The sequence below is a fragment of the Mus caroli genome, chromosome 10 (genome assembly GCF_900094665.2).
Source record: "Mus caroli chromosome 10, CAROLI_EIJ_v1.1, whole genome shotgun sequence".
NCBI lineage: Eukaryota > Metazoa > Chordata > Mammalia > Rodentia > Muridae > Mus > Mus caroli.
The window spans coordinates 43,163,972-43,177,668 of record NC_034579.1 but is presented as its reverse complement, the minus strand read 5'-3'; positions in this window follow the sequence as shown (position 1 = coordinate 43,177,668).

The window sequence follows — 13,697 nt, the reverse complement described above, 5'->3', positions numbered from 1 at the left end:
GTAGATATGTAGATATGTAGATATGTAGATATGTAGATATGTAGATATGTAGATATGTAGATATGTAGATATGTAGATATGTAGATATGTAGATAGATAGATAGATAGATAGATAGATAGATAGATAGATATAGATATAGATAGATATAGATAGATATAGATAGATAGATAGATATTGAGTATTATGTTGGGTAATAATAGAACTAAAGGAAAGGAAGGAAATACAAATTGAACAAAATTATTTGCCACTTATAAGTACTTTAAGCAAAGTAGGAAGGTATAAAATTAACTCACAAAAAGAATTAGCCTATCTACAAATGACAAATGGACTGAGAAAAAAACAGGATAACATTTTTTCTAATAGCATCAAATATTATAAAAATACCTTCCGGTAACTCTAACCAACACAGTGAAAGTGTTGTATGAACAAAACTTCAAGTATTTGAAGAAGATATGAGAAGACAGACAGATCTACCACACTCTAGGATCATAAATGAAAGGCAGATATAACAACAAATACTGAGAAAATCCAGAGACTCAAATATTCATTAAGTCAGAGATGATTCACTTAACTCTCAAGGGACTGAAGGCCTCAGGGAGCTTAAAGGTCTGATGGGCTATATGTGGGGGAGTGGGGACATCATGATGAAGACAGGGGGCAGGAGGGAAGTGTGGGATGTAGAAGAATCAGAGGAGGGCCTGGGCAGGAAATAAAATCTGAAGTACAAAAGAATAAAAATAAATAATAACAATAAATAAAAATCTACAATATACCAAGCCAGAAATTTTTAAAGAAATGCATAATTTTCTTAATAGATAAAACTTTTTGACCTAATGAAAGAGTCCATAATGTAATTTCCCCACAGGCCAATGAGGCTCTTTCTCAATTTCTCTTCTATTAAAGTCGGTGTATCTGGTTTTATGTGGAGATATTTGTTCCAATTGGACTTGAGCTTTGTGCAAGGTGACAAATATGGATCTATTTTCATTTTTCTACATATCAACTACAAGTTAGACTTTCTTTTAAGATGCTTTCTTTTTCCCATTGTATATTTTTGACTTCTTTGTCAAAGATCAAGTGTGCATAAGTATGTAATTTTATTTCTGGTTCTGCAATTCTATTCCATTGTTCAACACGTCTGTCTCTGTTAAAATACCATTCAGTTTTTAATCACTATTGCTCTGTAGTACAGCTTGAGCTCAGGAATGGTGATTACTCCAGTCATTCTTTTGTTGTTAAGAACTGTTTTTTGCTAGCCAATTTTTTGTTTGTTTGTTTGTTTGTTTGATTGTTTGATTGTTTTTTGTTTTTCCATATAAAGTTGGGAATTGCTCTTACCATGTTTTTGAAAAATTGTGTTGGAATTTTGATGGGAGTATATTGAATCTGTAGATTACTTTAGGGTGGATAACCATTTTACTGTGTTAATCCTTTCAATCCATGAATATGGGAGATCTCTCCATTTTCTGAAGTCGTCTTCAATATATTTCTTAAGAGACTAGAAGCTCTTGTGACATTTTTGGTTAGAATTACACCAGGGAAATGCAAATCAGAACAACCCTAAGATTCCACTTTATACCAATCAGAATGGCTAAGATCAAATCTCAGGTCACAGCCAAATGTCGAGCTTGTTGAGAAAGAGGAACATTCCTCTATTGCTGGTGGGGTTGCAAACTAGTATATCCACTTTGGAAATCAATTTGGAGGCTTGTTGGACCATGAAATACAGCCTGTTTTCTTGTCTAACCCTGGAGACCGAGCAGGTGTTACTGCAAGAGACTGAAGGCATTTGCCACACTCCCATACATGAGGCTCCTCAGAGAAGGCCTCAGTTCTCTATAATTCTGTGGCCAACAGTCATGTGGGGCAAGGTCCCAAGCACCTCCATAGGTAGAGGAAATGACTACAGATCATGTAGCCTCAAGATAGATCTCCATTTAATGAGCAACTAAAGGCCTGAAGGGCTAAGCCAATTAAGCTCTCCTTCCCAGACACTCCTCCCTGAAAAAGGTATTTAACCTCAGGCCCACCCTGAGAAAGTGGGATAAGGTTTCACTCATCACAACTTTCTTCCATGACAATAAATGCCTTAAAACCAAGGATTGCCTCTTCTCATCAGGACCTGCCATGGTGAACAATGAAACAGGTCTTCCTCTAAAGAGTCTAATCTGCAGGAGGCCACTCTGTGTTCTCAGTGGTCTTCACCAAGCCAACCTGCCTGAGCAGCACTCTTGTTCCCATAAGAACCAGCTGGAGCTCTCCTCCTGCCCTTTTTCCAATAGCTGCAAGCAAAAGCCAGCCCCCTTGGGCCCCTACTCCATTTTCAGCTCTTCTGAGGCATCCAGTAGCATCTCTGATGTACAAGAGCCTGAGAACTTGTCCTCCTCAGCCTGCATGCAGACCTGGGGACCCAAAGCCAATTCCAGCAGGTCTTCGAGGACTTCAGGCTGCTTTCTCTCAACCCTGGAGCAGGGTTCTTTGGCTTCTCACAGCTCAAAGCCTGCCTGGTTTCGGTGGCATGCGGTATTGGGGTGCATTCAGTCAAACTTCCCGCATCCCACCTCACCCAGCAGCCCAATCCCTGGGCCAGACACAGGCCACCGATTCTTAACCACAGAGGTTCCTTGGAAAATAATGGAAATAGATCTACTTGAAAACCCAGCTGTACCACTCTTGGGCATATATTGAAAATACCCTCCACCATGCCATAGGGGACCTTGCTCCATTATGTTCATAGTGGCTTTATTTGTGATAGCCAGAAGCTGGGAAAAACCAAGATGTCCCACAACAGAAGAATGGAGACAGAAAATGTGGTTCATTTACAATGGAATACTATTCAGCTTTTAAGAATGAGGACAATATGAGTTTTGCAGGCAAATAGATGGAACTAGAAAATATTATCCTGAGTGAGATAACTCAGATCCAAAAGTTCATGCATGGTATATACTCATTCATTAGTGGATATTAGTTTAAAAAAAAAAAGTACAGACTACCCACGATAAAGTGCACACAACTCAAGATTAGAACTTTCCGTTTAGTGTTTTTACAGACTCCAATGTGTATTTCCTAGTAAGTAGCTGATTCTTGTGCCTTACCTTGGGCTCTTTTTCTTGTATTGGATTGTCTTGTCAAATATCTACGTGACTTTTTACCTTGTTATATTTGGTTTTGTTATATTTAGTTTTTAATTCCTTAGAAGCCTGTTCTTTTCTAATAAAGGACAGAAAAGTGGTGGATCTGAATGGGAAGGGAGATGTGGAAAGACTGAGAGTAGTAATGGATGGAAAACTCTCACCAGGATATATTATATGAGAAAATAATACTTGCAATACAAAGGAAGAAGAAGAAGAAGAAGAAGAAGAAGAAGAAGAAGAAGAAGAAGAAGAAGAAGAAGAAGAAGAAGAAGAAGAAGAAGAAGAAGAAGAANAGAAGAAGAAGAAGAAGAAGAAGAAGAAGAAGAAGAAGAAGAAGAAGAAGAAGAAGAAGAAGAAGAAGAAGAAGAAGAAGAAGAAGAAGAAGAAAAGCCTCTATATCCTCTTGTGCTTAAAAACTAACTTCAGTGAAATCACTCTCCTGCCAGTCATTTTGATTTGCTCAATGCATTCTTATTGGAAATAATAAGAACTGATCATTCTTGCTCACAGACATAATAATTTACCCAGACCCAACATTTTATAACTTTTTGTGCACTCCATATGTTTAATCCACTTGCCATATATTTGTAAGACCTGTTTGTTAACGACATGTAAATGTAAGCCTTGCTCCTAACTGCAGGACATTATTTCTCTATATACTTACAACATGCTTCACCTATCTTTCAGAAGCAATCTATGTCTCTTTGGTCTCAGATATGTATGATACATTAATGCTGAAATAATGATTGACAACTTTTACAATCTATCATCTGTTATCTATCTTTCAATTACACACATATGATATATAATATAAACTGTAAATGAAATTGTAATATTCACAGTTCCTGTTCTTTCAAATCTGTCTTTCACATATGACTCCTCTCTATTTTGATAGAAATAGTCCAAAAGTAAACCTACATTTATTAAAAATCTCAGCACAAGAATATAGTGATTATAAAGAATTGTAGTTTGTAATAACTACTAGAATCTTATAATTTAATTCCTTATTTTTCAAAGTGTCTAACTCTTCTCCATGACAAAAATGTCCTCATTTTCTTTTTACATGATGATTGCCCTTTTTAACTCCTCTGAGAAATTCATGGTAAACTTGTATTTGACTCTCTGACTACAAGTCTTATAATCTCCTTTTACATGTCTTATCACATGTATTGCTTTATGTTATCTATCAATTGCCATGAATTTTCTCCTGAAGCTCAGATAACATAAAATGTAATCACTTCCAGGACTTGACTTGTTCACAGTTAAATATATGCAAATGGACACTCTATCATAGCATTCTGTGGAAATGAAAATATGTAATGTGTTTATTCTTCTCAGTGTGGAGCCCACTAAGTGCTATTTGCATGCAAACACTTCAGATGAAGCTTATAAGGCTGAGAAACTAACATTTAAAGCTTATCTACTTTTAATTTTTGCAGCTCTACACAGCTAATAGTTGGCTATTGAAGTGTAGAACTGTAATGCAAAATTTACAAGATTGTGTTTTCCTCTTCAATTACTACTGCTATTCATGCTCTGTGTGTAAATAACTTGAGTGAAAATTTCACATATTATTTCACACATGTTTTGGTACCAGGACCAATAGCCTGTATTCTGGAGGTTTCTACTCTCCTTTGCCCTATTTTTGTTTTTTGGTTTTTGTGTTTTGATTTTCCTTTCAGAACACAGTCAGTTCTATTGTATTTTTTGTGTGACCTCTCACTTTTATTCATTTCACCATCATTCTAACTACTCCATCTTGTATTGAACTGATAAGGTTAATTTCCTTCTTTAATTTTCAGTGTCCTACATGACTTACGACTTGATGTTCAAGTGGAAGGGGTTATTTACAACCCATAGTTATCCTTAGAAATGCAACAAAAGTATATGGAGTCCTATCACATCAAACTTCAGTTGTTCTTAATTATCAGAGAATTGATCAACTTCTTTGAACTCCTAAACTAAATGATACTCTGAAATTTTTATTAATGTATGTAAAGATTAGAGAACAGCATTAGCTAATCATAAAAGCTAAATTAACTTTAAAATAAATAATTATTTTCTGTGAACATGCTACACAGATGAGAAAAGTTGAGAAAAGTTCCCTTACTGTGTCTGTGTCCAGTATCTTATCTCAAAAGTCCTTCAAAAATGGTTCTTGAGGCAGTCTTTACTCAAAAGACCAGTACTGAGTATGTATGTAAGTTAATAATTTCAGTTAACAAATATATTCCTTTCCTAAGTTTTATATTCAAAAATCTCACATTCAGGTTTTCTTCCTGTCATGTGTTCCTCTTCTTTCTCTTACCTACAAATATAGCTAGATATTTAGTAGCCTTTTAAATGCAGTTACTAATCACTTGGGACTTAATTTTACATATGTTTTCAGTTTGAAAATTGTAAATAAATTTCTATAAACTGTACTGCAGCCAATGTAACCCAAAACCTAGATGTTACTCTAATGTTTCTGGACTTTCTAAATATCACCATTTTCATGGTTAAAAAAAATAGCATTTATATTCACAAGGTCTCTGAATGAAACAAGACTTCATCATAAGAGGACAATGAAATTGGCATAGACTAATGAGGCAGTGTTTGGAGAGAACAGAAAAATCTGAAACCTCTGGAGATTGATATCATGGGCTCTGTCCTTTGCTACTGTATAGTTCCTAATTCAATCCTTTATTTTATTCTGTTGAAAAGATTTATTGTATTTTAATACATGCTCATTTCTTTATAAAAGATAAGCAGGATCACAGATACTTTGAAGAGGAAATAAAGTATCTAATACAGAAAATCTGCTATTTTATTTTGTTTGTGTGTGTGTGCGTACTTAAGCTAGTGTTTACAAGAAAAGCTAAATTAAGCCATTAGCACATTTGAAAAACTGTTAAATCACTAGTGAAAAAGGAGTGAGGTGTTGAGTACATAACTTAGGCAAGCATATTTGACATTTTTATTTTAAAGTGGATTTTCAAATGAATATAAAATGCAAAAATTAGTCAATATGTTTCTATGGAAGTTATTTCATATTAATGTTTATTAATATTTTATATTAGAAATTCCATGAACATTTTAGGGTATAAGAACCAATCTTCATGAAAACATATCAAAGTAAATGGTAGGGAGTTATGTGTAGTATATATGTGTGGATGCCTTTGTGTGTGTTTATGTGTGCATGCGTGCATGCATGTGTGTGTGTATTTGTGTGCACGTGTGTCCATAAGCAAATAAGCCATGTGCTTCCTAGAGTACATTTTATGTGGGCATTTACAGATATAATCTTGAGCAAATGCAGACCTTTTTTTTTTATAGTCAAGGCAAATGAAGCATGCCTTCAATTAGAAACTTCTGAAAATACACTGTGATAACCTACTGAGAACGGAATTGCTTTTCTTCACAACATCACACCCACCTCTCTTTAGAAGCCCATAGCATCGGGTATAAGTGTTGCAAGTGCAATATGCTCTTCTTGAGTCATTTTAGTTCATTAAATGCATTTTATACTTCAAATAGCATCCTGAGATTATACATTTGATATCTCAAAACATATGCATGCTACTTTTAGAGTTCAGCATGGTGAATCAGTGGAACTCAAAAGTCTTAGAACTCATGTGCTATGCAAATGAGTATGCAAAACTTGCCATTATTATGCCTTTCTGAAACACCTGAAACATTGCAAGCCCAAATTTCCAAAGAGGATATTATTCTGTTTTCAGCAATTACAGTTTAGTTTTCTATGACCTTACTGAAAAGCCTGGAAAAGTCAGCCCATGCCTTATATTGGATATAAAAACGAAAATATTCTCTGGAGAGAATAGAAAAGGATGAGCCTCCACTTTAGGGATTGTTATATAATGAAATCGGTATCAAAACTTTATACTCACAACTTCTTAGTTTGATGCTATGATAAAGTATAGTTTAAAAAAAACCTATACTCTAAAAAAGAATAGTTTCTGTATGCATATTCTTAGCAATAACACTGATTTGTGGTTGAATTTCACATATTAATTTTGTGCCTTGGAATCTCACAAAGCTGTGTTGATAATTTCTAAAGCTTTATTGTCTGAAAGGAGATAGCAGGCCCTTCCTGATTTCTTTTTATATTCAGTATGTTCCTTTCTCATCATATACTCTGGCTACCTTTGTTTCAGACAATCAGGTATACTTTAACATGATTGAAGATTAGGCAAAACTGAAGTTTAAGTTTATGTTTATTTATTCATTTTATTTCATTGGTGGGCTCATATCTTTTTTTAACCATGGTATTTTATTTTTTAATATATATTATGAGACAGGTGGGCTCATATCTTACTCCACTATCATATGTGCCTTTCCCAGTGATATTTGTTTGATTGAATAGTAGCTCTCTTTTTGTTAATGAACCACCTTGGTGCTTGATGACTCTAAAAAGTCTAACTTAAAGAAGTATTTGTATTAGTATTCGATTCTGATTCCATGCTTTGTCCTAATGTACCTATGACAAGTGTTCAGTAGTCGTGGGTAGAATTGGAAGCCACAACACTGGTATTGCTAACTGTAACAACTAGCAAAATCCTTACTTATTCCAACAATGAACAATGGTCTTCTGGTTTTTAAAACTAAAGAGAAGAATGTGTTCACCAGGATTCCTGCAATAATTCCACTAAATCAGTTCAAATGACTGGATCAACTTTGGAACCTCATGTCTTGCAGTCAATTAATGAAGAAGGGACTGGAATCTTTTTTATATGACAGATTCTAACTGAATAGGGAAATCACACTGCTACTTAACATGGGAGGCAAGATAGATTTGGACTGGAACACACAAGATCCTTAGAGGAGCGCAGTAAGGAACTTAATGCAGAACTACAAGAATCGTATTCTGTGTACGTACAATGGCCCAGACTGATTAGACATGGAAAACGGTATCACCTTGAAACTTTAAGAAATTTGAGTAACTAAGGCATATCTTAAAGATATTGGAAATTATGAAAAGTGAATAAAGAAGTAGTAAATTATAAATACTATCCATATCAAGTGATAATTGCAGAAACAATGGTTATAAATTTCATGAGCACATTCTGCTTATTTGCTAAAATATATATTCATATGTTTCATTCCTTTGTTATTTAATAACTTCTGGGAAAGAGATTAATGTATTTTAATTTTATTCATGGTATTTGTGTCATTGTAAATAACATTATGGACTGGTTTTTATTTGAAACCCACTAATTGCTATGACTACTGCATATATGCGCATAGATGTTGGGCCACGGAAACCTATTATTGGCCACATCCCAAAAGAAGAGGAATTCTCTTTTCTCCATTTTACTTTTACTAACTGTTAACTAATTGATTCATGATTTCATTTTTAAAAAAGAGTTACCCCAGCCTTAGTCATTCCTTGCTTAATTCTCAGCTTTATAAGATCCTTTTGTGAACATATTATTACAAGTCAATACAATAATATTTACTGCACAATACTTTCCCTCCTTACAGATATATTTTTGGTGAACTTAAATTTTGTGCTTTTTATCTACTGTGGCTTTTATCTTTTTACTAAAATACACTTTTACTTAGGTAATCTTGATCACTATTTTATTCTATTAAAAACCATATAAATCTATCAAATTTTAATTGTTACTCTCTGCTATAACAGTTTTAAGATAAAAGTAATTTTATCATTGTGTGTATGTCTTCAAGGTTGATTTTCAGTGATATATCTTTACAGAAACCCTTACATTAAATACTATGAGTTTATTAATCAAAGAAATTAAGTCAATAATAATAAAATTATCAGCCATCATGAAAAAAGGGTAAAATGAAAAAATAGATGTTTCAATGCTCTTTAAGATACTGTTTAAATTTCCTATGATTGGATATTGAGTATTATCTCATCAGAATAGTAATAACAAATTACTTTCTCTACAAAACTTGACCTACTGTTCCATACTCCAATTACTGCTTTATTAAAACCCATGCTTTTACTATTTTATTTTCCATCATGTATTTTTGTAACAACTGCATTTCCACAGGTAATACATATAGCTCTTATCTACAAATATGTAATAAAATCTAACTTGGTTTCAAATGTTTGACCATAGATTTTATGATTGCTCAATTTAAGTGAATCTCTTCTTTCACATTTTTTTCTTTCCTCTCATTATTTATTTCATTATATATAATGCTTCTTTGTCAGTAGAACTAAATGTATTCTCACTAATTTTAATTTATTTAATGCCAATGTTTTACATCTCAGTTTTTCTTAAGCAACTCTTTGTTTCTTCCCTAGACTTTAAATTTTAATGAATTTTGAACTTGCAAATTTAGAAAATAAATACAAAATTACTTCTCAGGTTGTTTTCTCAGAATTGTTTGTCATTAATATTTTCCCTATTTGTTCATTGGCTTACTTTCATTTCTTCCTATAAACACATGCATAGATTATACTATTAATTCTAAATATGGGGAGAAATTTGACATTACTTTATCTATTTTAAGCACCACTAATATTTCCAGTTCTCAGTTGTAAGGAGTAGGGGAATTCCAGAGTGAATGAAGTTCTGAGAGAGTGTGTGCCTTAAAATAGGCACAGGCAAAGGACCCAAGGAGCTAAAGGGATCTGCAACCCTATAGTTGGAACAACATGATGAACTAACCAGTATCCCGGAGCTCTTGTCTCTAGCTGCATATGTATCAAAAGATGGCCTAGTCGGCCATCACTGGAAAGAGAGGCCCATTGGACNNNCAAACTTTATATGCCCCANTANAGGGGAANNCCAGGGCCAAAANAATGGGAATGGGTGGGTAGGGAAGTGGGGGACTTCTGGGATAGCATTGGAAATGTAATTGAGGAAAATACATAATAAAAATATTCAAAATTAAAAAAAATAGGCACAGGCAATCAAATTCCATAGCTTCAGGCCCTTGGAAAAATGGCAATGTATCCCCTTCGCCAACAACAGGGAAGCTCTGAGAAATGGCAAAGCCTTTCCAGAGGGGCCTAGTGTGGATGTTGATGTTAGCAGAAAAGTTCTACCATGACTTTCTTATTCCAGGCATCCATGTGCAGAAGACTGTTCCTCTATAGAGATCAGATAAACTTGTCTCCTAGATCCAGTATGTAACAAAAATTCTGCCACCATTTTGACAAGTATGTAGAATCCTGCCTTTTATACAACTCTATATACTAAACATGTTGAGCTTCCCTACAGCTTCTATATCCAAGTTGTGGCTTCTCTATGTGTAGTATGTATGCATGAATTTTTCTTTTTGCCTTCCTTCCTACATGAGTCAGTCTGTGGAATCAAACTAGATATAGCACTCAGTTTATTTTTTTTATAGTTGTTGATGGCTCAATACTAATTTATATAGGATTTTATTTTTTACTTCATAATTCAAATAACAACTGTACAAAGTTGTTGGTCATCATAACATTTGAGATTCCATTATTAGCAACAGTTCTTTAGACTTTCTTTAACATTTACAATATTTGTAGTTTTGAAAAATCAAGCCAGTTATTTTAAATAGGTTACTATAAGTTGCATTATTTAGTATTATATTCATAATATTTCTTTCAGATTATAGCAATTTTAAAAGCCTTTATAAAATATCTTTATAACAATCTTACTAGTAAACACACTTTGAAAAAATCAGTTGAACAAAGCCTTACTAGTTTGTCCTCTGGCCTATGGCCTATGCAGACAGTAAAAATGCAAATTAGATATGGCCCAGAATTTACCTACATGGAACAGAATGAAAAGAGAGATGCATACGCAGTCTACAAGACAGCACATCCTAAAATGTATAGGTTAGTGTAAGAGGTAGGATTTGTAGTCAGACTTTGCCCCAAAGAGATGACTTCTTAATTATAAAATAAAGAATATGTGGGAATGAACTAGATAGACCACATTTTGTTTTTTTAAGGTTCTTTTTTACTGTATAATATTATTTATTTTTAAAAATTAAGTCAAATAAATTCTTATTTAAGGGATTTTATTTCTTTGCTGTCCATCCTAGTCACCTTTCTCAAATGTCATCCAGTTGTGCTTTATAGCCCTTTCTTATCTGTCCTTGGTTTAAAGACACAGTCATTGACAACTTCTAAGTTCTTAACTAGAATATTTGAGGATTTCTTCAATTTACTTTAGGACCCTTCATCAATTATCTTAAACCATTTTAAGGTAGGGTTCACTCATGTCACCCACCATATCTGAAGAGTCTTCTCATATCCATTCCTAACACTCAGAGTTCTAATCTTTATGAAGGAAAAGTCAGTGCCTAAACTTAAAAACAAACAAACAAACAAACAAAAAAACAAACAAAAAAACAAAAGAAAAAAAATTCACCACATTGTATAAACCAGGAGAGTAAACATCATACCTAAAACACAGCACGGAGGGTGAAGACAACAGGGTTAGCTAATGCCAATATAGACCCATTCTCTGGGGTTTCCCGAGGCCCAGAATTTTATCCTCAATGCAACTTTAACTATGAGAGTGTTTACATAAGAGAGCCAAATGATTGAATGTGATCTCCTGTTATCTCTGATTGTCTACATGTTGATTCTAGTTCACTCTTTATTTTCTGCTAACCCTTATAATATAATCAAGTCATCTTTACAAATGTCATTTTAAGAACATTTGTCTTAACATAACTTTCTCTTAATTTCATTTTTGTGTTATGTCTTTATGTATTGCAGGTATGTGTATGTGTGTGCACATGCCACAGAGTGCTTATGGAGGTCACATGACAATTTGCTATACTCATCTTTTATGTGTAATCCTGGAAACTGAATTCAGGTGGTGAGTATCAAAACGAAATCTCTTTAACTTATGAGACATTTCAGCAGGCCAGTACATATTAAGGTAAATAAAAATGGAGATGAGGCAGACCATGGGTGCAAACTCCACAGCCAGCTCCAGAACACCCAGAGGTAGTTCCACTCTCAGGTGCTCCAACATGCCTAGGATTAGAGATGAGGAGGACTCAACATCTGTCCCCAATACTGGGAGTAACTGAGACTGACTGGACACAAGCATGCAGAATCTCCACCAGACCAGTGACAGTGTTTCCTTCCAGTCTGTCTGAGCCAGCTCCCTGAGCACACATTGTGGGCAAAGTCCACAGCCAGTCCCAAGACACCCAAAGGCAGCTTCACTCCCAAGTGCTCAAACACTACCAGGACCAGAAGATCACAGGACCCAGGAGTTTGGTCACATAAGGATCTCAAGGTCCCAAAGGCAGCTTGACTCCCAGGAGCTCAGATGCAGCCAGGATATCAGGATCACAGGATCCCTGAATCACAGGATCACAGAGACAGCTTGACTCTGAGGAGTTCTGACACAACCAGGATCAAAGGAAAGAGAGGCTCCAGTCAGACATAGCAGATAGCAGTAGGGATTACCAGATGGTGGGAGGCAAGTATAGGAACATAAGCAACAGAAACCAAGGTTACTTAGCATCAACAGAACCAAAGTCTGCTACCATAGCTAGTCCTGGATACCCCAAAATACTGGAAAAGCAAGACTCATATCTAAAATCACTTCTCATGTTGATTATAGAGGACATTAAGAAGAACATAAAGAAGTCCCTTAAAGAAATACAGGAGAACACAGGTAAACAGCTAGAAATCCTTAAAGAGGAAATACAAAAATCACTTAAAGAGTTACAGGAAAACACAATCAAACAGGTGAAGGGAAGGAACAAAACCATCCAAGATCTAAAAATTAAACTAGAAACAATAAAGAAATCACAAAGGAAGACAATCCTGGAGTTAGAAAACCTAGGAAAGAGATCACGATACAAGAGATAGAAGAAAGAATCTCAGGGGCAGAAGATACCATAGAAAACATTGACACAACAGTGAAAGAAAAGGCAAAAAAGTTTAAAGCAAAAAGCTCCTAACCCAAAACATCCAGGAAATGCAGGACACATGAGAATATCAAACCTAAGGTAAATAGGTATAGAAGAGAGTAAAGATTCCCAACTTAAAGGGTCAGTATATATTTTCAACAAAATTATAGAAACAAACAAACAAAAAAACTTTCCTAACCTAAGGAAAGTGATGCCCATGAACATACAAGAAGCCTACAGAACTCCAAATAGACTCGACCAGAAAAGAAATTCCTCCCAACACATAATCAAAACACCAAATGCACTAAACAAAGAAAGAATTTTAAAAGCAGTAAGGGGAAAAAGTCAACATATAAAGGCAGGCCTATCAGAATTACACCAGACTTCTCACCAGAGACTATGAAAGCTACAAGATCCTGGGCAGATGTCATACAGACCCTAAGACAACACAAATGCCAACCTAGGCAACTATACCGAGCAAAACTCTAAATCACCATAGATGGAGAAGTCAAGGTATTCCATGACAAAACCAAATTTACACAATATCTTTCCACAAACCCAGCCCTACAAAGATAATAGATGGAAAACACTAACACAAGGAGTGAAACTTCACCCTGAAAAAGCAAGAAAGTAATCTTTCAACAAAACCACACAAACATAATTCCATCTCTAACAAGAAAATTAACAGGAAGTAACAATCACTTTTCCTTAATATCTCTCATTAT